Source organism: Bufo gargarizans, chromosome 7, assembly GCF_014858855.1.
Source record: "Bufo gargarizans isolate SCDJY-AF-19 chromosome 7, ASM1485885v1, whole genome shotgun sequence".
NCBI classification, from domain to species: domain Eukaryota; kingdom Metazoa; phylum Chordata; class Amphibia; order Anura; family Bufonidae; genus Bufo; species Bufo gargarizans.
Genome location: NC_058086.1, coordinates 73,616,647 through 73,643,296, shown reverse-complemented (window position 1 = coordinate 73,643,296; position 26,650 = coordinate 73,616,647). Strand labels below are relative to the sequence as shown.

The 26,650-nt window shown below is 42.4% G+C and overlaps 1 protein-coding gene across 1 annotated transcript in view; it reads right to left on the bottom strand.

Moving 5' to 3' along the window:
* Nucleotides 1-26,234, bottom strand: part of LOC122944170 (peroxisome proliferator-activated receptor gamma-like) — a 50,675-nt gene extending 24,441 nt beyond the window's left edge. The window contains exon 1 of the mRNA XM_044302401.1: nucleotides 26,014-26,234. The gene's annotated coding sequence lies outside the window, so the exon portion shown is untranslated. The remainder of the gene's footprint in view (nucleotides 1-26,013) is intronic.
* Between the last annotated feature and the right edge of the window lie 416 nt (nucleotides 26,235-26,650).

Genomic DNA, 26,650 nt, shown 5'->3' with positions numbered 1-26,650 from the left:
AGTGACAGGGGCGTTATTACAGCACAGGGTCACTTTTATTTTTGGTGCTTTAGTTTTCTCAAAAGCCTCCAGCTGGACCTGCATGCTAAATCCAGCTTCCGGCTCCCCTGCCACTGATTGGCAGCTTTCTCCCTTTACACAGCATAGGAATAAAGCTGTCAATCATCCATTTTGATCATGTAACGAATTAGGAATTTGTAGGTTAATATGTAATCTTGTGCCCAGGGACTTTAATGCACTTTCTGCATATGAGATTTTTAAATGTCTATATCTACATACTTGCTTAAATAAAGATTTTTCTTTTGTATAAGATGGGGTGTGCAGACTTTGTGAACACATAGTGTATTGGCACATAGGCACATATGGGCGTTTGATATGAGCAGTTAGTGCCCGCTCAGCTTTGACAACTGGACTATAGCTACATAGAAATCATATTTACATAGGACTGTCACATGGGACTGTCATTCTCATGGATTTTCACACTATAAAAAGTATCTCCATTGGAAAGAATCACAGAACTTGAGATATACAGTATCTCACAAAAGTGAGTCCACCCCTCTGACAAGAGCATGCTCCGATGGGCTCCCATTCCCTGCGCTGTTGCGCAGGGCAAGGGCTCTTTTATTTGCCATAACACACTGCCGGGTGGAAGCTTCCACCCAGCAGTGTGTTCAGTGACATCACCGGCTCTGATGGGCGGTCTTTAGCGCTGCCTTAGGCGTTTTACAGGCTAGGACAGCCCGCCCATCAGTGCCGGTGACGTCACCGGGCTCACTGCTGGGCGGAACTCCAGAAAATGCCTTTGCCCTGCGCGATTTAGCGCAGGGCAAAGGAGAGCATCGGAGCAAGCACTGCTCTGATGCTCAAGTCAGGGGGGCTGTCTGGGTGAAAATGGAGGAATGTCCGGGTCCAGCTCTGAACCCTGACAACCCCTTTAAAAGCAGTGCCGCAAATTCTTTAACTGTGCAATTCTGGACTCAAGAGTCCGATACCATTGCTACAACTGAGACGCTTATTTTATATTCTATAAATTATTATTTTATATTCATTGCCTTCCTTTTGTGGTTACTGCGACATAATATACATTACAGTCAAGACAACCCCAATTTTAGAAACTTCTGTCTAACAGGATATGCGGCTCCTGAATACCTGCTGCAAACTTTTGACCTCAAAGCTGTCATGTCAACTGAAAACTTTATAGACCATAATTATAGAGTAGAGAGAAAAGGTTTGACAAATGTGAAAGTTCTTCTATAGCTCAGTGTAGAAAAATGGGCAACACAGCAGTTCTTTGAATTTTAAGGGGTTTTCTGGGAATTTACATTGATGACCTATCCTCTGGATAGATTATTAATATCAGATCGGCGGAGGTCTGACACCTGGGACACTCATCGATCAGCTATTACAATAGGTCTGTGCGCCATGAGTACTGCGGCCTCTTCCTGGGCCATGTGATATCACCGTACATCGATCACATGGCCTACGAGCAGTTCAGCCTCATTCAAGCCAATGTGGCTGAGCTGCAATACCAAACACGGTCACTATACCATGTACGGCGCTGTGCTTGGAAAGCTGCCTGCGTTCACCAGAGCTCCAGGGAGAGCAGCAACTCTCGGAAACAGCTGATCCTGAGGATGGGTCATCCTTATTGATTCCTGGATAACCCCTTTAAGAAACTACAATTTTCTCCTATTATTGAACTTTTCTTATACTACTGGATCACGCTGTGAAATAACATGTAGCAATAAAAAGATTGCAGTGGCATCCAGATTCTGATGGCTTAAGGGGCCCCTCTCCCCCCGTAAGAAGGCATAGATCATATAATGGCACATGGTAAGTGCCCTCTCTTTTTATCCATTTTTCATTTTATGTCTATGGATTTCACAAGGTTTATCAGTATACACACTGCGTGTTGAGCCTGCAAACCACACAGCCGCTCTCTGAGTCACACGGCGTCACCAACCACGTCTCATCTTAGTTTCTCGCTTACTCCTGGAACACTTCATTTGTCGAAATGGCATTTGGTGGCTTAGGGCTCATGCAGACGACTGCATTTTTCTTCAGTGTACTGTCCAATTGTTCTCTTTTGATAGCAGGCCGAGCCATTTATTCCTATGGGGCCATTGCAGATCAGTGTGGCCTTTCCATAAATTAAACAGCAGGTTTAATGAACACTTTGAAGCTAGCCCAGTTTTGCGGATCCATATTTCACGGACACAACCACACGCACGAGGCCTGAGAATGATTTTGCTTTTGTCAGCATCACTATATCAATGCAATGTGTTTGCAGCCAGTAGAGTATTAAGATCAGCTCCATGCTGGATACCGTTATTTGCATACTGTCTGCTAATATATAACTTCTTGCAATTCATTCATTTGGCATTTTGCCTAGAAATACAGAGCTACATACACAGTAAATGAACATCAACCTGGCAGAAATCCCAGATGTATATACCCTATAACAGGGATGCCCAACCTGCGGCCTTCCAGCTGCTGCAAAACTACAACTCCCAGCATGCCTGGACAGCCTACAGCTATCAGCCTATAGCAGGCCATGGTGGGAGTTGTAGTTTTTACAACAGCGGGAGGGCTGCAGTTCGAGCATCCCTGCTCTATAGTATGTGTTCATGGGTATTTCGGAAAACGTCAAAAGGACTCTACATAGTGGTATCCATTAAGGCAACACTATGTCTGGATGATTATCTTGCATGTTTTCTTATAGGAAAGATCAACATAAAAAGTTGAGTAACTTTCCTTGAAAAACAACCATGTAATTTTATAAATACTAGTCCAGAGCTGCATTCATAATTCTGCAGGTTACTACTGGAAAGAGATGACAAACTCAGGCTAAGTTCACATCTCAGTTTGGTAAACCCAGTAGCCTGTCCCACCAGTAACTACAGAAGTTACCGTATGTAGACACGGACAAGCACCGCCAGATTCCCATTTATTATAATAGGATCTGGCAGTGTCTGGTGGAAAGAGGACGCTTCTCAGAATCTAACACAGGCAATGAGCAAGCAGTGAATGCTGGGAGATTTCAGCTCTGAAGCACGCAGAATTCTTAATGCAACCCTCGAGTTTAAGGCAAGTTGTAAATTAGTAACAGTACAAGATAAGTAATGTAATATGTCTACAAAGTTACTCTTTTATGTAGATTAGATCTAAAATACAAAATGACACTTTTGTTATTACCCATATTAGCAAACCAATCGTTTTTCAGCCTTGTGCACAAAAGTAACATTTTCTAAATACACGTGTTCAGCACAAGCGCATTTATTGGTTTATTGATTTCCAGCCAAAGTTCACTGAAAAAAGTGGAGTTATTTGTAGCTTGTGATAAGAGGTCTGCTCTGTGGTTGTGTCAGGCTTGTGCAACAGGTGTAAGCAGTGGAGGCTTTCATATGTAATGCCATGATTATCAGGCCATAGAAATACAACTTAGGCCTCATGAACACGACCGTTGTTTGGGTTTGCATCCGAGCCGCCGTTTTGGCGGCTCGGATCCGGACCCATTCACTTCAATGGGGTCGCAAAAAAGATTCCGCGGCCCCGCTAAAAAAATATAACATGTCCTGCTCTTGTCCGCGCTTTGCGGACAAGAATAGGCATTTATATTGCCGGCGCCCATTCCATTCCGCAAATTGCGGAAGGCAACACGGACGGCTTCCGTTTTTTGCGGATCCGCAAAAAAACGGCACAGCCGTGTGCATGAGGCTTAAGTGAGCCAAAACAAGGGTAGTCTGGTTCGTATGTTTAAATTTTATTTTATTTTTTTGCTTATAGAATAGAAAATCATACACTTTTTTAATATACATGTATGTAACATTCTGCCGACATAGCTTTCTTATACCGGTGTTGTAGTCTGGGTCACAAAAATACTTATAGCTGTGATTAATCCTGTTTAATGCATCCATAGGTGAACTGAATAGGACTAAACATGGCAACAGTCATGGGACCCTCAGGCCTGATTCATGGGACGGTACTTTCCATCCATGTGCGCATCAGACTGCAGAGGGACCCATTCAAATCAATGGTTCAATGCTCATGTCTGAGAAACATCATTAAAGGGGTTATCCAACCTCTATTATGACCCCACTAATGCCCGGGCCCCTCATATAGTTTATACTTACCCCACTCCCCGGCGCCTGCATCACTTTTGATCCCGGAATGGCCACCGCTGATCAAAACGTGGGTGGGGGCAGCCAATAGCAGACCGCAAAGGGGATAAGCCTCTTGGGTGACACTAGGGAGACTCAACCCCATTGCGACCTGCTATTTGCTACTCCCCCCGTCGCCAGATGCAGCGGTGGCGGTGCAGGGATCAGGAGCGATGCGGGTGTCGGGGAGCAGGGCCCCCGGCATTAGGGGGGTCATTATAGGGGTTGAATAACCCCTTTAACTTTTTTTTGTCCATTTTTCATTGTCTATTTTCTGTCCAAGACTCATTTATTGAACTATATGTTCCCCAGAATGACATCTGTGTGTTTTTTTGAGAATGTAAATCAGGGACAGCTGTCTGAATTAGGCCTTAGACTCTTGTCATGTGACCCAGGCACTCCTGTCATGTGACCCAGGCACTCCTGTCATGTGACCCTGTCAGTCAATATACAATGAAATCCCGAATTCACCATTAGTCCTGCTGTACTTAATTATCCCACCGATGTGTCCTGTGTGCTGACCCAGCACATGTACATTATGTCACAGTTATTCAGTAAAAGTATTTATATAGCTTCACCTGCTTATTTTACCGTCCACCTCTGTAACATTGCTGAGGTGGTTGCACATGCTCAGTTCCATCCTTAAACTGTCATCAGCTGTATCTACTGTTAGAAGCTATGACAGTTATAGGGAAAGTCAGAAACGTCACCTCCAGGCCCTCCGTTGAATTTCTCAGCGAACCATCAGCAGCTCCCTTGGAGGTCATTCCAGAACAAAGGTCTGGAAAAGCAGAAACTATTTCAGGAGTAAAATGCCATTCCGGATCATCTAAAGGCAGGGACTGGGGATGTTCTGTTGTACAGACTGACCATGGGCATTACAGTCTTTGGATCTCCTTACGCCTTGTTTGGGATTGTAAAGGCCTAACTTCCCAGGAAGCAGAATTAATTCCATCTTCTATTATTTTCAGATCTGTCCAGTTATAAGGAGAAAGCAGCAGGAAGGACATGTCCCGAAGAAAGGACCCCCCCCCCCCCCCCCTTCTCCGAGCTGCCAGTCTGAAGAAAATCTAGCAGATAAATGAGCAATGACTGTGGAGATCTCTGGATCCATGTGAGGTACAGGGCTGGTTCTAGCTCCGTTAGAAAGAGATTGTCATGTGCTATATGGCGTCTGATTTCATGATATAACCCCTTTAAATGCATGCCAACCAGGCAGCCTACTATACCTACTTCAGAGGACTCAAATTTAAAGGAATTGTGTCATGTGACCGCTTTAAGTGAATGGTGAAGAGGATAAATAAAAGGGACGGACATGCCACAGTGACAGGCTCCCTATAAATCTAAAAACGGGGGACTCAGCTAGATGATAAGATTTTGGGGGCTGTAACAATAGGAAAGTTCAGAGGCAGCAATTAGCAAGTGCCTCTGCCATATAAGACCTCTCGTTCACAAGATGAATAGGCCCATCAAAGATTTTGTATTGGGGCCCAGGAGCTTCAACATGAGCCTCAGAAAATGACCATAGATGATTAACAATATCCAGATATTTCCAGGCCTTAAAGAAAACTAATGAGAACTGAACCTGCGGAGCCGCCAGTCGTTTCCCAGAAGCCTCATCTGATAACAAACAGAATCCTGTTCACTCGATTCCAGTGTTTCACATGTACGTAGACAATGAGACGTCCAGGACTGGAGTCCCTGCTGTTCCTCCTACTCAACGATGTTTTCAGGAATTATTTCAAGCTTCATGAGAAGCTCGATGTGTACAGTTTATTAGGATATAACCTTTCCCTCACTTTTCTTATTTTAGTATCCAGTTTACACGTAATTGTCCCTAAGGGATATGGTGAACTTCCTTTATGTGAAGGAATATGGCAACGGATCATTGAGATGACACTTAAATAGGACCTCAAAAAGAAAACTGATCAGATAATAGAGAAATAGACAGAAAGTGCACATAGATAATAAACAGATTGAGAGATAGAATGTAGATAAATGACAGATGGATGGATAGATAGATAGATAGATAGATAGATAGATAGATAGATAGAAAGATAATAAAGATATCAATAAACAAATGGAAAGATAGATGGTAGAAAGATAAAACACCAAAAAAGTTGCTATCATAAATATCCCGCATGGAGTTATTCGTATACCACCTACAAATTGCTTAGAAAAAGCTCCCACGCAAAAAACTATTATCATCAATAGTTTCTTTATTAGACATCCATTAAGGTATATCATAAAACACATACAGGAAGACAGTAGTTCTGGTAGAACCAAAGTGTTACAAACATATATATATAAAAACAGAGAGAGCTCCAGACCCACCACAGGGACTAGTATCCCCCCCCCCCCCCCCCCCACCTACAGCAATAGCAATTCCAGTTGAGTGAGGCCCATATAAAATGCACACAGAGCATATGTAGCAGAACACAATAGCCAGTACGGCTACCTCACACAACCAAACTGCAGGGGGGAGAGAAAAAAAGTGTTAATGCATATAATACAGCAATATCAATTCATTACTGACCCAGGTCTGGAGCTCTCTCTGTTTTTTATATATATATATATATATATATATATATATATTTGTAACACTTTGCTTCTACCAGAACTACTGTCTTCCTGTATGTGTTTTATGATATACCTTAATGGATGTCTAATAAAGAAACTATTGATGATAATAGTTTTTTGCGTGGGAGCTTTTTCTAAGCAATTTGTAGGTGGTATATGGTAGAAAGATAATAGAGAGATAGACAGTTAGGTCAGATATGGATATTGACAGAAATATAGAATTATAAATATGATTATAATTTGTAGAGTTTTGAAATAGATTGACAGATAAATAGATAGTATACATATGATAGATAGATATGAGATAGATAGATATAATACATATGATAGATAGATAAATAGATAGAAGACATATATAGATATATGAGAGCTAGACAATGAATAAACAGACAAATAGAGAGATAGATGTTAGTCAGATAACAGAGAGATAGACAGAAAAGTCAGATATGGATATTGACAGAAATATAGAACTATAAATATGATTATAATTTGTAGAATTATAATTTATAGATTTGAGAAATATATTGACAGATAAATAGATAGTATACATTAGATAGATAGATATGAGATAGATAAATATGAGATAGATAGATAGAAGATATATATATATATATATATATATATATATATATATGAGATAGACAATGAATAAACAGACAAATAGAGAGATAGATGTTAAACAGAGAGATAGACAGAAAAGTCAGATATGGATATTGACAGAAATATAGAATTGTAAATATAATTATATATAAACATAATTGTAGAAATATAGTTTATAATTTATAGAGTAGAGAAATAGATTGATAGATAGATAGACGCAGACAGATAGATACTAACATTACCATACACAGAGTTGGCTGTTACATTTCCAGGAGGACCACTGTATCTGCAGGGAATAATTTCCAAGACCTCCTGCAGGTGTCTGAAACCACAAATCAGGGGCGGACATACCATGGGGGGGGGGGGGGGGGGGGGGGGGCACTGTCACCTTGAAAGTTCTGCTGCCTGTAAGACTGTATGTAATGGACTTAGCTAAGGACTTTCATTCTCGGGCATCTGTGGATGGCTAGAGAGCCATTGAGGGGCTCTATAATGAGCAGTTTGAGAGCAAGGGGCCCTTTTGCTGGTCTGGCACAGGGGCCCTCTCCTGTCTGTGTCCACCCTTGCCACACAAGTAGGGCACACTGTATACTGCAGAAGCTTTATATACCTCTCCAGCTTCACATCTGATATTCTGGCATCACTTCTCCTGGGGTTACTACACACGAGCATTGCCGTCCTCTGAGAGTTCATCTAATAACCGTCAAGGCTTCTCAGAACGACACACAAGGGTCTTACTGTACTTATGTGTATTTCAGATTCTACAATTCCCACAGACCGTTTCTAACTTTCCTGTTGTCACCCACAGTATTACTTTTGTGTCCTTGAACTGGGACTTACAACAGGAAACTTAAAATGGAAGTTATTGGTCAAGAAAGAGCATTGGATACAGTGAACTTTTTATTTTTCTTTCTGTGTGAGAAAGTTTACAGGACGGGTGTGCATCTCGGGGCCCAGAGGCTCCTACAGGAAGAATAAAACAATTGGAAAAACCCCAATATTCTGAGAGTGGGCCCCAATGAATTAAAGGCCAATGGTCTCAGCACAAATATTCCCTATGACACTGAAATATTCTTATTTGGATTTTCACAGGAAATTATAAATTTAGTCAATCCAATTTTTCCATGCGAAATGAAGAAAGAAACTATTTTTACTAGAAAATTTCGCAACAGGAAGCATAAGTTCTTCAGAAAGGAACCTATTCTGATATCCTCGGATAGGCCCAAGGAACCACAGTCTGATACTGCTTGAGACAAGGATTACATTTGGTGGCCCTAACCCACAAAGTAATACATACAAAGAAAACATAGACATAATTGGACGCCATAGCAAAACTCAGATCTACTTTAACTAATCAGAATGGTATGGGTGAAACAAAGTTGCTTTATTATCCAACTTATGGGGAGGGGTGTGTCGTGACTATAGGGGATGAGCTTGTAGCTGGGTGGAATCCCACCTCAGTGCAGGAAGAACCCTCACTGCATTAGTGCCGGTAGCAGGACTGAGGCACAGTCAAAGCCAGAGCCCAGAACAGGGGTCAGGTCAAATTCATCTAGCCATTAAGCAGCTCAAGCTCCCTGCTTATTGGCCAGATGTATCTGACAAACACAGGCAGGAGCCATTAGAAAGCTGACGTCATCAGCAATGGAACACAAAGAAGAAGGCATCAGGAAGAGGTACGCCGTGCGATGCCCTGGGGAGGGATCCACTTCCATTTAGCTGCTGGTCTAGCATTAGTGAGGTCCGTATTCAGGTCAGAAAGGGGGCAGGGTCATTCAACCAGAATGGGTCCCTCAAAATCACGGGCCCCATGGCGACTGCGTGGTCTGGCTCTATTGATGGTACTTCAGGTTTATTCACCAAAAAAGATTGGACTACCTATAGTATTATACTGTATATTCTAAAGATGCATAATCTCCATCTCATGGTGGGTCAGTGGAATGGATGCACAGTATACCAGCCTGCGGACTATCTAAAAAGAGGACACATATGTACAGGCTGATCAGTCAGGCTATGGGATTTAGGTAGAATATAAGACAGGAGGGCCTTTTTTTCTTTTGATATTGTCTACCTGGGGCCCTCAGGCTAGAACCTAACACCGCTGACACTGCCCAATAAACATAAGTGCTGCTACACCTTTTTTCTACTGACGGCAAGGTATGCTAACTAGCTGGCCATGAAGTTTAGCGCTCAGTTATTGCTTGTCCTGATGGCCCCATTTCCATCTATGCAAAGTGAGTCAACCCTTCCCGTTGGTGCCATCCCCAGCACCAGGGCCACCCACCAACTACTATGACCTTGGGATCCAGTTCTGGTTTAGAATAACAAAAATAAAACTGTATCACCAAATCTATACTCGTCATTGCTACTCCTAAGAAGCTGGCGGAGATTTTTGGCTTTACGAACGCAGCAGAGCCGCCATTTTCTCTGCTGTACCTCTGAGCTAAAGGAGGGGCGTTTGACGTGTAGCTTTTGCCAGCAGTGTTTGCAAAATACATTCATCGCCTTCATAGTTGAGTCTTTTTTCTGGGTTCCCCGGAGAGGTGTGACACCGGAGAGCGCTCGGCCATGATTCCACAAACGCTGTTTGCACAGGGCAGGACTACCTCTTGCGTGTGAACCCATATAGGACTTGATAATGATCGGTATGGCCTATTACAATTTCACTGGCTTGTGATTTGCTGCCCTGGACGCACCCATTATCCAGTTCCTCAACCATAAAATCTGCAGCGCTAACCAGTTAGATATCGTTATCGAGGCTTTTTTTTTCCTTGTCTGAGTTAATATGCTTTGTATTTATGTTCTCTTTTATAGAATCACTTCTCGTAGTTATACATTAACTTCGCAGTGGGTAGGATCTGATGGCTTCCTGTGTTTGGCAGAGGCTGGAATTCTTTCTAACAAGAATTTGCAGGTGAAGAGATTTTAAGAAAAAATGGAATCATTAACTCACAGATAACATTTTATTATAATGCATCAAGAAGCATTATCGAAACATAAAACTACAAATCAGCTGAAATATTATAGGACTTGTCCCATGATTAATGTAAAAAATGAAAATCAGACATCATATAGGACAAGACAATCTCTTTCTAACAAAGCTAATAACCAGCCGTGTACCTCACATGGATTCAGAGATCTCCCCAGTCATTGCTCTGCTAGATTTATACCAAGCTGACATCTCAAGGGGTTTGTCCTTCTTCAGCTTCTAAAAGTACGACATGCAGTACTTTTAGTCCGGCTGCCTCTCGCCGTGTGCTGCCGTGTTGCTGCCGGAACTCCGCCCCCCGCCCCCATTATAGTCAATGGGGACCGAGCGGCAGTCCAGGGGCACACGTGTAATAGCGGCAGGACGGATCCAACAGGCTGTTCACCCGCCGAAACAGCCTGCCGGACTCCCCTGCCGCTAGTGTGAAACTAGTCTCAGGAGATGTCCTTTCTCAGGGACTGTGTCCTTTCTCAGGGAGCATGTCCTTTCTGAGGGGGCATATAATTTCTCAGAGGGCATGTCTTTTGTGCTTCCGCTTTCTCTCTGTAAGGCTGGGTTCAGACCTGAGCGTTTTACAGCGCGTTCCTACGCGCCATAAAACGCTCAACAGGCAAGAACCAATGATTCCCTATGGGAATGGTTCTCACCTGAGCGTTTTACAGCGTGTACGATCGCGCTGTAAAACGCCCGACGCCCCAAGAAGTACAGGAGCTTCTTTGGGGCGTCTTTTCGCGCGTTCCCGTACATAGACTTTAGCGGGAACGCGCGACAATGGGCGTTCGCTTGTCTCTGTATGCGCGATTGCAAACGCCCGTACAATCGCGCATACAGAGCGTACGTTCAGTACGCTCAGGTCTGAACCCAGCCTAACTGTCACAGCTTCTAACAGAAGAAAGGGCTGGTGGCAGTTGAAGAATGGAAGTGAGCATGTGTGACCACTTCAGTGAAGTGGACAGAGAAATAAGGAAAGCAGATAGATTTAATTGAATAACTCAGAGGCTACACTAATTTTTAAATTGCATACAATTACAAAATCAGTCAGACCCAGGTGCTGGTTTGGAAAATGTAGAATATTTTTCATGGGACAACCCCTTTAAATTAGGCAAACATTCAGATGGAACAAACACGTGGAACTGAAGTGTGCTCCATAGCATGAACTAGGGTTATATAGAAGGAGTCAATTTAGGGTGCGACCCAATGTAGTGGAAACACCCACGTTTTCTGTAGGAGAATTGCATGCTGAAAATCTGAGCAGTTTACAGTAGCCAAACACATCTATGCGCTGCATAACGAATCCACAGCAGAAAATGACCTGCGGTTCGGATTTTAAATCCTCAAGATATCAATATATGGTGTGGATTTCCAACACATAGCTTACCTTTTGCAATGCATAGGGTAAGGCAAATCGGCAGCAAAATCAACGACAAACACTGCAGAACATCTGCCTGCTGTGGTCGTACCCTAAGGCATCTATAACACTAAGGGATCATGCACATGACAGTAGCCTGTTTTGCCGTCCGCAAATTGTGGATTCCGGCCATGTGCGTTCCGCATTTTGCAGAATGGAACTTCCGGCCTATAATAGAACTGTCCTTTCATTGTCCGTAATGCAGACAAGAATAGGACATGTTATATATTTTTGCAGACGCCATAGAACGGACGTACGGATGCGGACATCTTTTGCGGCGCCATTGAAGTAAGGGTCTCCATCTGACCCTCAAAGAATGTAGATCGGATGTGGACAAAAAATACATTCGTGTGCATGAGCCGCCCCATTCACATGATCATATTTTTGGTCCGATCTGCATTTTTTGTGGATTGGATATGGACCCTTCCACAGTTGAGCAAAAAACATATCCTATTCTTGACCATTTTGCGTCACTTTTCAGAAGTGGCAAGGAAAAGGGGCATGCCGCCGGCGGGGAGTAGGAGGGGCTGCAGGACTGCCACATTTATCTTTCATCATGCCTTTTTTCTGACGTGAAGAAAGACTTATATCTATGGCAGCTAAGAGGCTGCTATAGATTTAAGTGTGTCACACGGCATGGCTGGAAGATGCGCCAAATATATGAGAGGCGCGTACCTCTGCATAAATTTGAGCCATCCTCCAGCAGCACAGGGGGAATCAAGACTGGCATACAACATGCCAGTCTAGAGATATGTCCCCCAACAGATTTATAACATCATTTATTATGCCACCATTTTGTGGAGTAGATATTTTTCAGATGTGCTACAAGCTCACAGAGATGCCACAAGGACCTACGTGAATTTGGAATACCATACAGTGATGGGTACTGACCAAAAATCTACTTTAACTATCAGAAGAATAGATCGGTGGAGGTCTTAAATGTGAGATCATTCGTCAAAATTAGGGGACAGAAGTTCTCAGATGTGCTCTCCTGAGAATGGAGCGAGCAGTGTTGGCCTGTAAACCAGTCTTTCGACTCTTGCTGAACAATTCTGTCAATTCACGATGAGTGTTGTCCCTGTACCTGGTTCCCACCAATGAAAATCTCAGACATGCCCCGATGACAAAATGTAAAAAAAATAACAGTTAAACTTTAATCGTACGTATAGGACACTGAATCATGAAGAAAAAAATGGAAGGTCTACCCTATATGACTTTATCCACACCATTTCTACTCCACAATATTGTCTGATCCTCTAGTCACAAATCTGCTGACTATAGCCTGCTGGGGAAAGGTACTGAGATGTCTGTAAAGTGGTGCATGACTATTGACTTTAGTCTGAGTCCAAAAATGTGAGTCTTGAGTCAATGGTAAGACTGTGTCTTCTTCTGATATGAAAGAGGGAACGAATGTAAAAGAATATAGACATAATCTGCACAAAAAATGAAATTATGGGCATTAGCAGATTTCTTTTATAATTTTGGACCTCAGAATAACATATGATCTCCATTTAGCTGCTAGGGCTAAACTAGGGCAGATAATTGTCATTTGACTGAAACCACTCTTAAATTTTAATACTTATACAGGGATAGAGAGAAGAGTAACTCCAGAATTCGTAACAGGGCCCCAACCTATTATGTTGTATTTAGTCTTTTCCTATGGGGCAGAGCAACATTTTGGGGCAGGCTCCAGGGCTCAGGTGTGACCCCTCTAGCTACACCCTTAAGGCCCCTTTCACACGAGCGAGTATTCTGCGCGGATGTGATGCGTGAGTTGAACGCATTGCAACCGCACTGAATCCCGACCCATTCATTTCTATGGGGCTGTGCACACGAGCAGCGTTTTTCATGTAACGCAGGCCCCATAGAAATGAATGGGGTTGCGTAAAAATCGCAAGCATCCGCAAGTCCGAATGCGGTGCGATTTTCACGCACGGTTGCTAGGAGACAATCGGGATGGAGACCCGATCATTATTATTTTCCCTTATAACATGGTTATAAGGGAAAATAATAGCATTCTGAATACAGAATGCATAGTACAATAGCGCTGGAGGGGTTTATAAAAAAAATTACAAATAATTTAACTCACCTTAATCCACTTAATCGCGCACCCGGCATCTCCTTCTGTCTTCATCTTAGCTGTGTGGAGGAACAGGACCTGTGGTGACGTCACTCCGGTCATCACATGATCCATCACCATGGTAAAAGATCATGAGATGGATCATGTGATGACCAGAGTGACGTCACCACAGGTCCTGTTCCTCCACACAGCTAAGATGAAGACAGAAGGAGATGCCGGCTTCGCGATCAAGTGGACTAAGGTGAGTTAAATCATTGTTTATTTTTTTTTTAACCCCTCCAGCGCTATTTTACTATGCATTCTGTATTCAGAATGCTATTATTTTCCCTTATAACCATACATATAATACAATCTACAGAACACCGATCCCAAGCCCGAATTTCTGTGAAGAAGTTCGGGTTTGGGTACCAAATTACAATGTTTTGCACTCACGCGGAAAAATCGCGCGTGTTCCCGCAACGCACCCGCACATTTTCCCGCAACGCCCGTGTGAAAGAGGCCTAAGGATCCTTTTCTTTATAGATAAATTCTGTCCAACTTAAAGGTGTGAGAAATAAAAGAAACTTCATGAAGGAACATTTTTTTTCCAAGGAGGTTAAGGAGACTGTCTAATTTCAATACCTTCCCCCCATCTTGTGGGTCTTAAGAACTACAGGTCTGTTCCAAATGTCTTTACAAGAACTTTACCTGTCTTGGACTAGTTGCTTCTATGAGTTCCATCAAGCAATTCTAGAACAACCGACTGGCAAACCAGCTGGATTTCAGGACCCATGTGTATAATAATAATAATAATCTTTATTTGAATATTTATTATTTTTATTATTTATATATTTAATATATATATATATATATATATATATATATATTTATATAGCACTAACATATTCCGCAGCCCTTTACAATTCAGAGGTTCATTGTGCTATTAGCCCAGGATATGGAACTTACATGATCATTTGTATTGCATCATCATGACCTTAGTTATTCATGAAATTCTCTTTCCATCCTTAATATTTCTTCTCTATTGACTTTCCACCTACATCCAACTATATGTATACCCATTGTGTCATAAATGGCACCTACACAGTTATATGATGTAACGAATGTAGTAGTCCCTTTAATCACAGCGTCAATGTGGTTGATGCAACTTCCTAAAGTTTTGTAGAAAAGGTTCAAGAGGTTGTAAAACAGAAGTGTCAGAGACTTGAAGGTTTCACAATTCACAAATGACGAATTAGACATTAAAAACGTGTGCAGAAGATGATGACTGGCTAAATGTCACCAGGTTCTTCTACGTTAACCTTTATCACTTGTGAGCTTGCAGAGGGCACAGTGAAGCAGAACCAGAACCTAGCAGAAAAAAATTTCATATTATCTCTACTCCTTAAAGCTCCACAATGTTTGTCCTGCTATCTCCATCCTCTACCTAAAGCTGTCAGGAGTTTAGCACAGTCAAAACTGCTGACACACTCCCTTTGAAGTACATGAGTTATGATTTTACTATAGTAATCTGTGACAGCACACAGCTATGTATCAATCCGCTCAGCTTCTCCTGCTCTACAACATGCTGCCTGTAGCTCAGACAGGTTCCCTTTAAGTCCAAGAAAAGTCCCCTTTAAAAAGGACTGGTCAGCTCTCCTAATAGGTCTGGTTTAGTGAATACTTGCGTACAGGAGTAACAATACATCATGTCATTCCTCTGTTTATCCTACTAGAAATGTATGAAGAAATTTACAACTGGGCGTTACCAATTGGGGTCTGTTCCTCTACAATAAAAGCTGTCAAAGTCAGGCGGTGTAGGAACACACCCCTTTGACAAGCGAAATGGTAGCACTCAGTTGTCAAATTACTCATACATTTCTAGGAGGAATTACTGAGGAACTGCACACTTCAGAGCTATAGGAAAATATATGACAGAATAGCTATTTCATAGGGAACACAAGTATTTACTAAAAGAGACAGGTCAGGGAACATGACAGGTCCTCTTCAAGTGCTGATAAAGGAACAGTCAGATATCCATGGAGTAACGGCCCTGTCTCTGTACACCCTGGGTGGTCACAATTCTGCTGGAAACCATTGTGAGCCTACAGCCTATTCAGATGCCAGAGGAACATCAAGTCTCCACACTGTTGTGGAGATCGACTAATGTCAGGTACACGACTAAGGGAGCTGGAGATTCCAGTCTGGGCTACTAGGAAGAAGAAGGTGGCAGATGGTATTCAGAGGTGGACAGTAGATTATTCTTCCAGTCCTGCGGTGAAGGATGAGGCTAGGGGAGTGTTTCTTGAAGTCTCTGAATTGTTAGGGTCTGGAAAATACTCATTTATTTTATCCAGCACCAAAAATCATTGTTTTTCAGCAGAACCTTGCCCCGTGTAAACAGGGACGTGCTCCCGACAATATGCAAACTTAGTGCAGAAAGAACGAACACAGTCGTAGTCGTAGTCACGATCGTTCATCCTTCATTCAGTTTGCATCAGACTGAAAGGCCCTTTAAATGAGCGCTGACTGACTTGTACTGTATATCATCAATTTGAAGTCGCCTGGGGCTGAAATAGCCTTGACTAATAGGACTCTAAGACCTTTCCTAGGTACTGTAATCCCTTTCACTTATGTGGGCTATCATACGTGCAGCAAGCATAATAATCTCTATATAGCATGGTGATGCAATGACCCCGACTAGAAGTCACATGTAATGGGTCATAGACACCACATGTAATCATCTATTACCCTATAGATTCTTGCTACAATATTGCTAGTCTTTATGTAACCATTGACTATATACAAGAATAGATCTGATGGTGTCACTCAAGAGCAGAAGGGATGGTGGCATGTATGGGTATGTACCACAGTCCACACGGCATATTACACAGAGGGCTGTTGGTGGTGGTCCTCAATGTTGGACAGTGGATTATGCAGTAAGTGGGTTTTTTTTTTCCACAGGCCGAGCACAAACAAATTGGCCCCTAGCTAGGACATTGTTTCTTGGATCCCACATCATAATTATCACCAGTGGTATACAGACATAAACTGAATCCCCAAAAATGCTAGTAACCTCTTCCATGATGCAGAAAACCAAGACAGCTTGCCGTTTTAACCATTTATCTAACATCAAAAACAGCAACCCTTTTGTGTTGGGGTAAGAGATGCCTTCTAAACTACATCTACATGAGAAGGTGTCCCAGATAACTGTTGGCGTGAAATTACTTGGTGATTAGGGCCTCGTGCAACGTGCACATGAGCCTATACAGCAGTGCATGGAGGTAGTGTGCTTCTTAGTACATAGCCGTACAGCCCCTGGGATTGCCATACAGACACTGAGATTTTCTCTTTGGAGCCCTATACATCTCTATGAAGCCATAATACAGGGGTGTGCATAAGCCCTTAAAGGGGTTGTTCATATTGATGACCTATCCTCAGGATAGGTCATCAATATTAGATTGGTGGGGGTCTGCTTCCCGGAACTCTCGCCGATCAGCTGTTTGAAAAGACAGTGGCACTCTGGTGAGGACCAAGGCCTCCTTGCAGCTCACCAAGCACAGGTTGTCCATTGTCCATAGCGGGTAGGCTTGGTGTTGCAGCTCAACCCCTTTCATTTGAATGGAGCAGAGCTGCGGCTAGGCCAATGTAACTGATGAACATGACGTCATTGGCTAGGAAAAGGCCTAAGATCTCACCATCTATTCGTACAGCCAATTGATGGGGGTGCTGGGAACCAGACCCCCACTGACCTGTTATTCCTGACCTATCCTGATAGTATTAAAAACCTGTAAAAGCGCTTTACAAAAATGAACATTTTAGATATTTTTGACACTTCACTGAAACATGCTTAAAGACAAGCACAGTGAAGTCTATTAGGAAGGACCCAATCGACATGTAATGTTTGTGCCACAGTTTTTCCAGTGCTGTGCACCATCACTGCCAGTACTTGTTAATACAAATATGGAAGGACTAAAACTAGAAGGTAAGTTCTTGCATTAGAACAGGGCATGCCCAGCCTCTGATATAATATTCGCGCCCCAGAGTTCAAGCAGAAGGCAACCCCATTTGGAGCTAACATTGGTTCCAGTCACTTACCACAAGGATCTGATTCTCAAGTAACCTATTAGATCTTATTGATGATACATCCTGTGTGCGCAATGATAACAACAGCATTTGCAAGGCTAAAAGTGGACGTGCATAAAAGCTGCCTAGCTGGAGGGTGGACACTCAGAATCATTTCCTCTGGTGGACCCAAGGAAGCCCAGTCTGACACTGCCTTTTATATGAAATTATCAGCAGAGCCCAGGCTCATTCAGTAAGAAACATAAGCAAATATGGTCAAGATGATACGTGTCAAGGTGATGTCTACAAATGTCTAGAAAATGTTTAGAAAGCAGGTGTGAAACTATTAATATAGAGAAACGAAAAACAATATCAGTATGATAGAAGAAATGTCAACAAGTAGGTGCACATTCAGTTCTTTGAACCTACAGATTATCTTCAGCTTTCTGGGTCAGATGGGCCATTTCCCAGAGGAGATAGATCTCAGAGACCTACAAATGCTATGCTGTATAAAATACAACAGATTTCAAACGATATCCTTTTGTGAGGAGCATATATACAGAGAAGAGGTCCATTTCCATTGCTGTTTTACACCCCCATGCCCCCATTCTCTAATATTGTGTTGGGAAGAGGTTCCTTGTAATCCTCAGGTCTGTTTTCTCCTCTTTGACTTTTTAACATATTAGCATCTATAAAAAAGGGGAGCCGTAAATACTTTCCCACCACCTTTGGATGATGATGGAACCAATCTGAGCTGAAGCCCCTTGGTCCATGGGTCACATAGGTGGCCACAGAAAGTACACTGAGATACTCCTAAGAGCTAGACCTTTGGGCCACCTAATAGAAATGAACCTCCATAAAGAAAGAGAGTTACTGTAGGTGCTTCCAGGACACATTCCCTAAGCTAAGGTAACAGAATCCATAATGGCCACTGGATATCTTTATTATTTTGTGCTGAGTTTAGCAATACACTTACGTTCTGTTCTGTTACTGATCAAAGATATGAACATTAAGAAGGAAGAAAAGCAGATGGAGGTCAGGGCTCCGTGTTTCCAATATGGAGGTTTTGAGTGAAGCCAAGCTGTTGGTTGGGTGCAAGGAAGGGATATCCTTGGCATTTAAATAACATATACATGTAATCTGTTGTTTCTATGTATAGTTTATGATGGATAATATGATGGCAGTGGTTAGCACTGGTGCCTTGCGGAGCTGGGTTAGTTTCTGACCCGGGACAACATCCGCATAGAGTTTGTATGTTCTCCCTGTGTTTGTGTGGATTTCCTCCGCAAGTAGGCAAATTGGCTTCCTACGAAAGTTACTCTACTGTGTGTTGGGGTCAGTCACTGACTTCCCAGGGGAAAGGCCTGTTTCAAATGTTTGTCATTGTAACTGCGTATATATTTCTACAGTCTGCCGTGATGCACCTTAGGGCAGGTTGACATCACTGTTTCATTTTCTGTTCTTCTGATCTATCAGAGGAACAAAAAAACGAAATAAAAAAAAGCGGATACTTTATTTTGAGCATTGGTTATGCTCATTTTACATCCATTTTAGCCATTTTCCTCTGAGATCCATTATTTTACATGCAAAAAAAGTACATTGTGGAGGACTTTTTCTGGTCTGAAATAATGGATCTCAGGCAGAAATGGTTAAAATTAATGCAAAATGAGCATAACTGAGCATAACAGACACTCAAAATAAAGGACGCGGTTTTTATTTTCATTTTCTGTTCTTCTGACGAATCAGAAGAACGGAAAACGAAATGATGATGTGACCCTACTCTTAAAGGGGTTGTCCAGGATTATGAAAGACATGGCTTCTTTGTCCCAAAAACAGTGCCACTGCCACACTTGTCTACAGACCAGCTATCTAATGTCTAAATCAGAAGAAGACACGTATGGGGTTTAGGCATTGTAAGGACACACCTTCAAGCTACTGCTACATGCTCTGTGTCTTAAAGGGAACCCGGAACTAAAGACAATATGCTGGAAATACCTGATTTGGCACTACCTTTAAGGCCTCTTTCACATGAGTGATATGGAATGTGTCAGGGTCTGTTGAGTGAAAAACTGATTGTTTTACATGCAAGTTCAATCAGTTTTTTCCATCTGGACTACGTCCGTTTTGCCTTCGTGAAGAAGAACTGAATAACAAAACTCAACATCTTATAGAAACCATCAGTTAAAAACGCATTGCATCCGGATGCCTTCAGATTTTCATGAAGCCCCATTCAGTTCTGTGGGGCCAGGGCTTTGTGAAAAACAGACAATAAAGAACATGATAAACAATACAGGTGAGCACATACGCAATGAAATGAATGGGTCAGGATTCAGTCCGGATGTTGTCCGTTCACAACACGCATCACATCTGGATGGAAACCTGCGCGGATCCGCAAAACACATACGAATGTGTAAATGGACTCTTATATGCAGCTGAAAGCTCAAGGGGAGTGTCTTTTCTGCTGCAGCTAAGGGGGCGTGTCTCAGCTCTCCCTATCACAGCTCAGGGGGCATGTCTCCGCTCTCCCTATCACAGCTCAGGATTCATTTGCAGGATGATACTGAGCATGTGCGGCCATCTCAGTGAGGTGGACAAAGAAATAAGAAAAGGAACAAACAGCAGGTGGCGCTATACAGATAATTTCTTTTGAATAAGTCAGTGGCTGTACTACATTTTTAATTACATGCAATTACAAAAGTATTTAGATCCAGGTGCTGGTTTGAAAACTGTAGACTATTTTTCGTGGGACAACCCCTTTAACACTGGAAGCCGGAGTAGAGTCTTTTTAGGATTGTCATCGATTTCTAGAATAAGACTGAGCGGAGTTTAGCTAATGGCTATCTGTTTGCATATTTTGTACATCTAGAACAAACAGGAACCTGACTGTCAAGGAAAAAAAAACCTGCCTAACATGAAAATCATTCATAGACGGTAGGAATGTGGCACCAGAAGAAGTCAACGAAGTGTAGGACATGTCTACAGGGCGACAGAGTGCACAGAGCAGACACTTGTACCTACTCTACCTTGTTACCATGAAGTACCCACGCATGGTGATAATAATAATACTTACCTATTGTAACTCATGGCACATTGGCACGAAACATGCACTCATACGACCTGAACTGCTGATAGGGTTCAAAGGAGTTCTCTGGGTTGACCTCGGTAGAGTTCATATAACAGAGGGCATGCAGCACTCACGCTGGCTGATAAAATCGGCATTAAAATTCTGTCGGAGAGCGCAGGTTTATTTATATTTTGCTCATACTTTAGAGACAAAATTAGGGATGAGAGAATCGATCTGTATGAACAAATTCTCTGTGAAGGACTGTGAGGGCTACAGACAACTCACCACTGTGCCAACAGATTATGGCTCAGTTCACACTTCAGTTATTTGATCAGTAATTTCCATTAGCTATTGTAAACCAAAACACAGAACAGGAGCAGATCTTTCCCTTAGGCCTCTTGCACACGACCGTATGGTTATGCGGTCCGTTTTAAGTGGATCCGTTTTTCCATTTTTGTGTTTCAGTAGTATTGCCGTTTCCATTCCACTTCCGTTCTGCCGTTCCGTTTTTCCGCTTGGTTTCCGTTTGTGATCCAATTTTTGCGGATCGCAAATGGAAACGGAAGTACATAAAAAAATTGGGCTGGGCATAAAATTTTCAATAGATGGTTCTGCAAAAACGGAACGGATATGGAAGACATACTTATGCATTTAGGTTTTTTTTGCGGAACCATTGACTTGAATTGAGCGACGGAACGTGATTTGCGGGCAATATTAGGACATGTTCTATCTTTGAACGCATACGGAGTACTTTCCGTTGTTTTTGTGGACCCATTGAAGTGAATGGCAGTGTTTGCCAGTTTGCATTGTTCGCCCCGCGAACATATGCGGGCTGCCATCTTTTTTCACAAGTCCGGCGAGGCACAGGTAAGCCCGAGCAGGTCTGAAAACAAGTGCGGTCAGCGGGAGCAGGCAGTTCTGAGAACAGCCACCAGGGGCCTTCATCGGGCTGTTCTCGGAATTGCCTGCTCCTGGTGACCGCATTTGTTTTCAGACCGGCTCGCGCACAGGCACGGGTAAGGGCTTACCTGTGCCTTGTCGGACTTGTGAAAAAAGATGGCAACCCGCATATGTTTGCGGGCGAACAATGCGAACTGGCCATCTCTGGTGAATAGTTCCGCATATGGACCGCAAACGGAAAAAAAATACGGTTGTGTGCAAGAGGCCTTATACCTGATCTCTGAGGAGTCTTCACTACTGGTTTTGGCTCACAATCACTGATGGAAATAAATGATCAAATAACTGAAGTGTGAACTCAGATTAACACGGCCGCACATTTCGCAAGACCATGATAATCTGGCGCATGCACCGTCACTACGAGTATCGTCGCTTGCGCAGATGATATTACTGCAAACATGAATCAGTGATTTTGCTCACCTAGGCATATCACTCACAGTAACTGTGCAGGCGCAAGGTTATCAGGGCTGCGCAGGATGTGCGGCCATGCAGATTAGTATTTCCAAGCTGATTTTATTTTTTATTTTTTATCCAACGTATCCAAGGCAGCTTATATTTTTTTTATGGACACCATAATCAGGGTTGCCAACCGTCCAGATATTTCTGCACAGTCCGTAAAAATAGGCAACTTTTTTCCTGTGTCCATGAAAAAAAAAAAATAGATTTCTCTGTGATTTTTTCAAGGCTGGAAGTTTTTGAATAGATTACTTTGGTGGTAATTATCATCCTTTTACAGCTCACTGTAAATGCTGGTGATGAGGTGTTATCAGTATTTTGAGATATAGACCCGTATTACTAATAATCCTTGTCATTTATTATGGTTTTCCAATGTGTCCGTAAAATTTTTTTTGCTGTTCATGATTCTGGGATAAGTTTTCCAGAAAAAAGAAAAATTCTGGTTGGCAACCCTGCCCATAATGAATGATAATGTTTAGAATACTGATATTTATTGTAAACCAGAGGGAGCATCTAGAGCTGTGGGGACTGTAAATACGTTCCGATGTACAAATTGATTTGCCTACCCCTAGACCGAATACATCTTTAGTCCGATGGACCAACCTCTAGGGTGCGCTACATTTAGAATATGTATGAAATCATACAACTAAATACAGAGAGCCGCACTGATTACTTCCCACTGATTGTCTAAGGCAGGGATGCTCAACCTGCGGCCCTCCAGCTGTTTCAAAACTAGTGGATGTAGACTACACAGGCATGCTGGGAATTGTAGTTTTGCAATAGCTGGAGGGCCGCAGGTTAGGCAATCCATTGTCTAAGGTGACCTAGACCAGATCCATAGGTTATCTATCCCTTTCTAGAATATTAGGAAATGTCTTTTTAATACCATCTCCTTGTTTTTTGTTACACTGTATGAAATTCTCTTGCAACATTTTCCTGACAGGACATGTCAGAGTCTGCTCAGATTGCAAACCACTAAGACACACACGTGGGTTCCCCCCAAATCCACTTCCTAAATCTCTATAAATCATGTGAGGCAGCAAATGAAAACTCTGCAAAGTGCTCCTGCTGATTCATGTGAAGAATGTGATTTGTCACGTCAGGGGCCACAAAAACTGCTGTTGTACTTGCTTATTGGTTTAATTCTTAGATGTAATTTAGAATCAGCCTAAATTAGTCTCTACTTTGCCCCAACATGCTAGTTTTATATTTGACCTGTAGATATTATTGCCACAATCATCTGGTATCAGATGCCAGAATTCCATGTTTCTTATTTTTCCTATGATCAGGATGGGGTAGCAGTATAACATATGGTATTTGCATTTATAGCTTTTGCTTGATCAAGGGAATGAAATAGCACAGAGAATACATGGTGCCTGGAGGGAAATGTTATGCAATGTATATCAATGAGAACATTAATCTGCGTTCAGATAATCTGGTTAATCTATAATTACAAAAATATAACCTGGAGTAGTCTGAGACATATAGTATTACAAAATGGGTAAACTGATAAGTAGAAGACTAGTCTGTTGTAATCAGTCTGTAACCTGGGAACAGAACATGAAGCATCAGTATATCACACGCTGACTGCAGTATTCCGTTAATACCATTAGTGACAACTGTCCTGTCCTTGGTACATCACATACTGACCACACTGCAGGACAGGTAAGATATTACTACTGACCACTATATTACATCACATACTGACCACACTGCAGGACAGGTGAGATATTACTGCTGACCACTATAGTATATCCCATACTGACCACACTGCAGGACAGGTGAGATATTACTGCTGACCACTATAGTATATCTCATACTGACACGATGAAGGACAGGTGAGATATTACTGCTGACCACTATATTACATCCCATACTGACCACACTGCAGGACAGGTGAGATATTACTGCTGACCACTATAGTATATCCCATACTGACCACACTGCAGGACAGGTGAGATATTACTGCTGACCACTATAGTATATCTCATACTGACACGATGAAGGACAGGTGAGATATTACTGCTGACCACTATATTACATCACATACTGACCACACTGTAGGACAGGTGAGATATTACTGCTGACCACTATATTACATCCCATACTGACCACACTGCAGGACAGGTGAGATATTACTGCTGACCACTATAGTATATCTCATACTGACACGATGAAGGACAGGTGAGATATTACTGCTGACCACTATATTACATCCCATACTGACCACACTGCAGGACAGGTGAGATATGACTACAGACCACTATATTACATCCCATCCTGACCACACTGCAGGACAGGTGAGATATTACTGCTGACCACTATATTACATCCCATACTGACCACACTGCAGGACAGGTGAGATATTACTACAGACCACTATATTACATCCCATACTGACCACACTGCAGGACAGGTGAGATATTACTGCTGACCACTATATTACATCCCATACTGACCACACTGCAGGACAGGTGAGATATTACTGCTGACCACTATATTACATCCCATACTGACCACACTGCAGGACAGGTGAGATATGACTACAGACCACTATAGTACATCACATACTGACCACACTGCAGGACAGGTGAGATATTACTGCTGACCACTATATTACATCCCATACTGACCACACTGCAGGACAGGTGAGATATGACTACAGACCACTATAGTACATCACATACTGACCACACTGCAGGACAGGTGAGATATTACTGCTGACCACTATATTACATCCTATACTGACCACACTACAGGACAGGTGAGATATTACTACAGACCACTATAGTACATTACATACTGACACGATGAAGGACAGGTGAGATATTACTACAGACCACTATATTACATCACATACTGACACAATGAAGGACAGGTGAGATATTACTACAGACCACTATATTACATCACATACTGACCACACTCCAGGACAGGTGAGATATTACTACAGACCACTATAGTACATCACATGCTGACCACACTGCAGGACAGGTGAGATATTACTGCTGACCACTATATTACATCCCATACTGACCACACTCCAGGACAGGTGAGATATTACTACAGACCACTATATTACATCACATACTGACCACACTCCAGGACAGGTGAGATATTACTGCTGACCACTATATTACATCCTATACTGACCACACTCCAGGACAGGTGAGATATTACTGCTGACCACTATATTACATCCCATACTGACCACACTCCATTAAATGTCTAATAGGTTTGTAACCTGCAATCACTTGATCAGAACCCAGCCCTTATTACAGTAGGTATATACAGTATCATACACTGACAAGTCAATCCGACTCTGCATAAAAACCTGCAATGTTATAATGGCAACAATATTGCAAAATTTTTAAATGTGACTTTATAGAAAGAAAAAAACCTGATTATGTAGTCAGTCCATGTATGAGATAGTTACAATATTAGGAACCTGCAGATGAATATTCCTCTAATAAAGTGAATCTCACTACAATCAATGCAGGGATCTGTTGGTCACATTTCCCAGACCACCATCAATGTGAGGCCTCTGACATGTCTAATGTTATTAAATGATCAGAGTGCCCCTTTAAACAGGCGTATTCCCACTCCTAGCACATGCAGCAAAGGAGGATTCAAGTGCATACGTATGGAATATAAGCTTCTAACATGAATATCACTGACCTGCAATGGTTATCAGTCAGTAGGACAGGCTGTGCTCTGGATAGCCTCTTGGAGCTCAGTAGTAGTCAGCCATAAGCTGGGGGGACAGTCCAGGCTGGATGTGACAGTGCCCACTTGGAAGCTGTCACACTTAGAGCTCTCTAGTATTCTCTGTCACTGTCTCTTCCCTCTCATCAGTCCTTGCCTGTAGTAAAGTGTCAGGCTCTCTGCTGCCTGTCACTCCCCTTTCCTCTTTGAGGTCCTCCTCTCTCTCCACCCCAACCCTTCATGGACTGGAGAGCACATAGCTGTCCTATGTCTACTCCACCGACCAGCAGCCTCTGGTCCTATCATCTCCCTGCTTGAGGGGTGCTCCCAGGATTTTCTAAATAATATTTCAAATAAATCTGATTAAGGTGATGCTGCCCCCTACTGGCCTATAAGCTTCCTTTATTTCCCCAAAGTTGGATATTTGCAATTTTGTGTTTATTGCAGATCAGGGTTGCCAAGCCTTTTTTCTTTTTTCTGCCCAACTTATCCCAAAAAATTGATGGTCAGGGTGGAAGACCATAAGTTTAGAATACTATATGAACACGTCAGCACCATTTACTGTAAACTGTACTATGATGATGAATACAATCACAGTAATCAGGAGAAA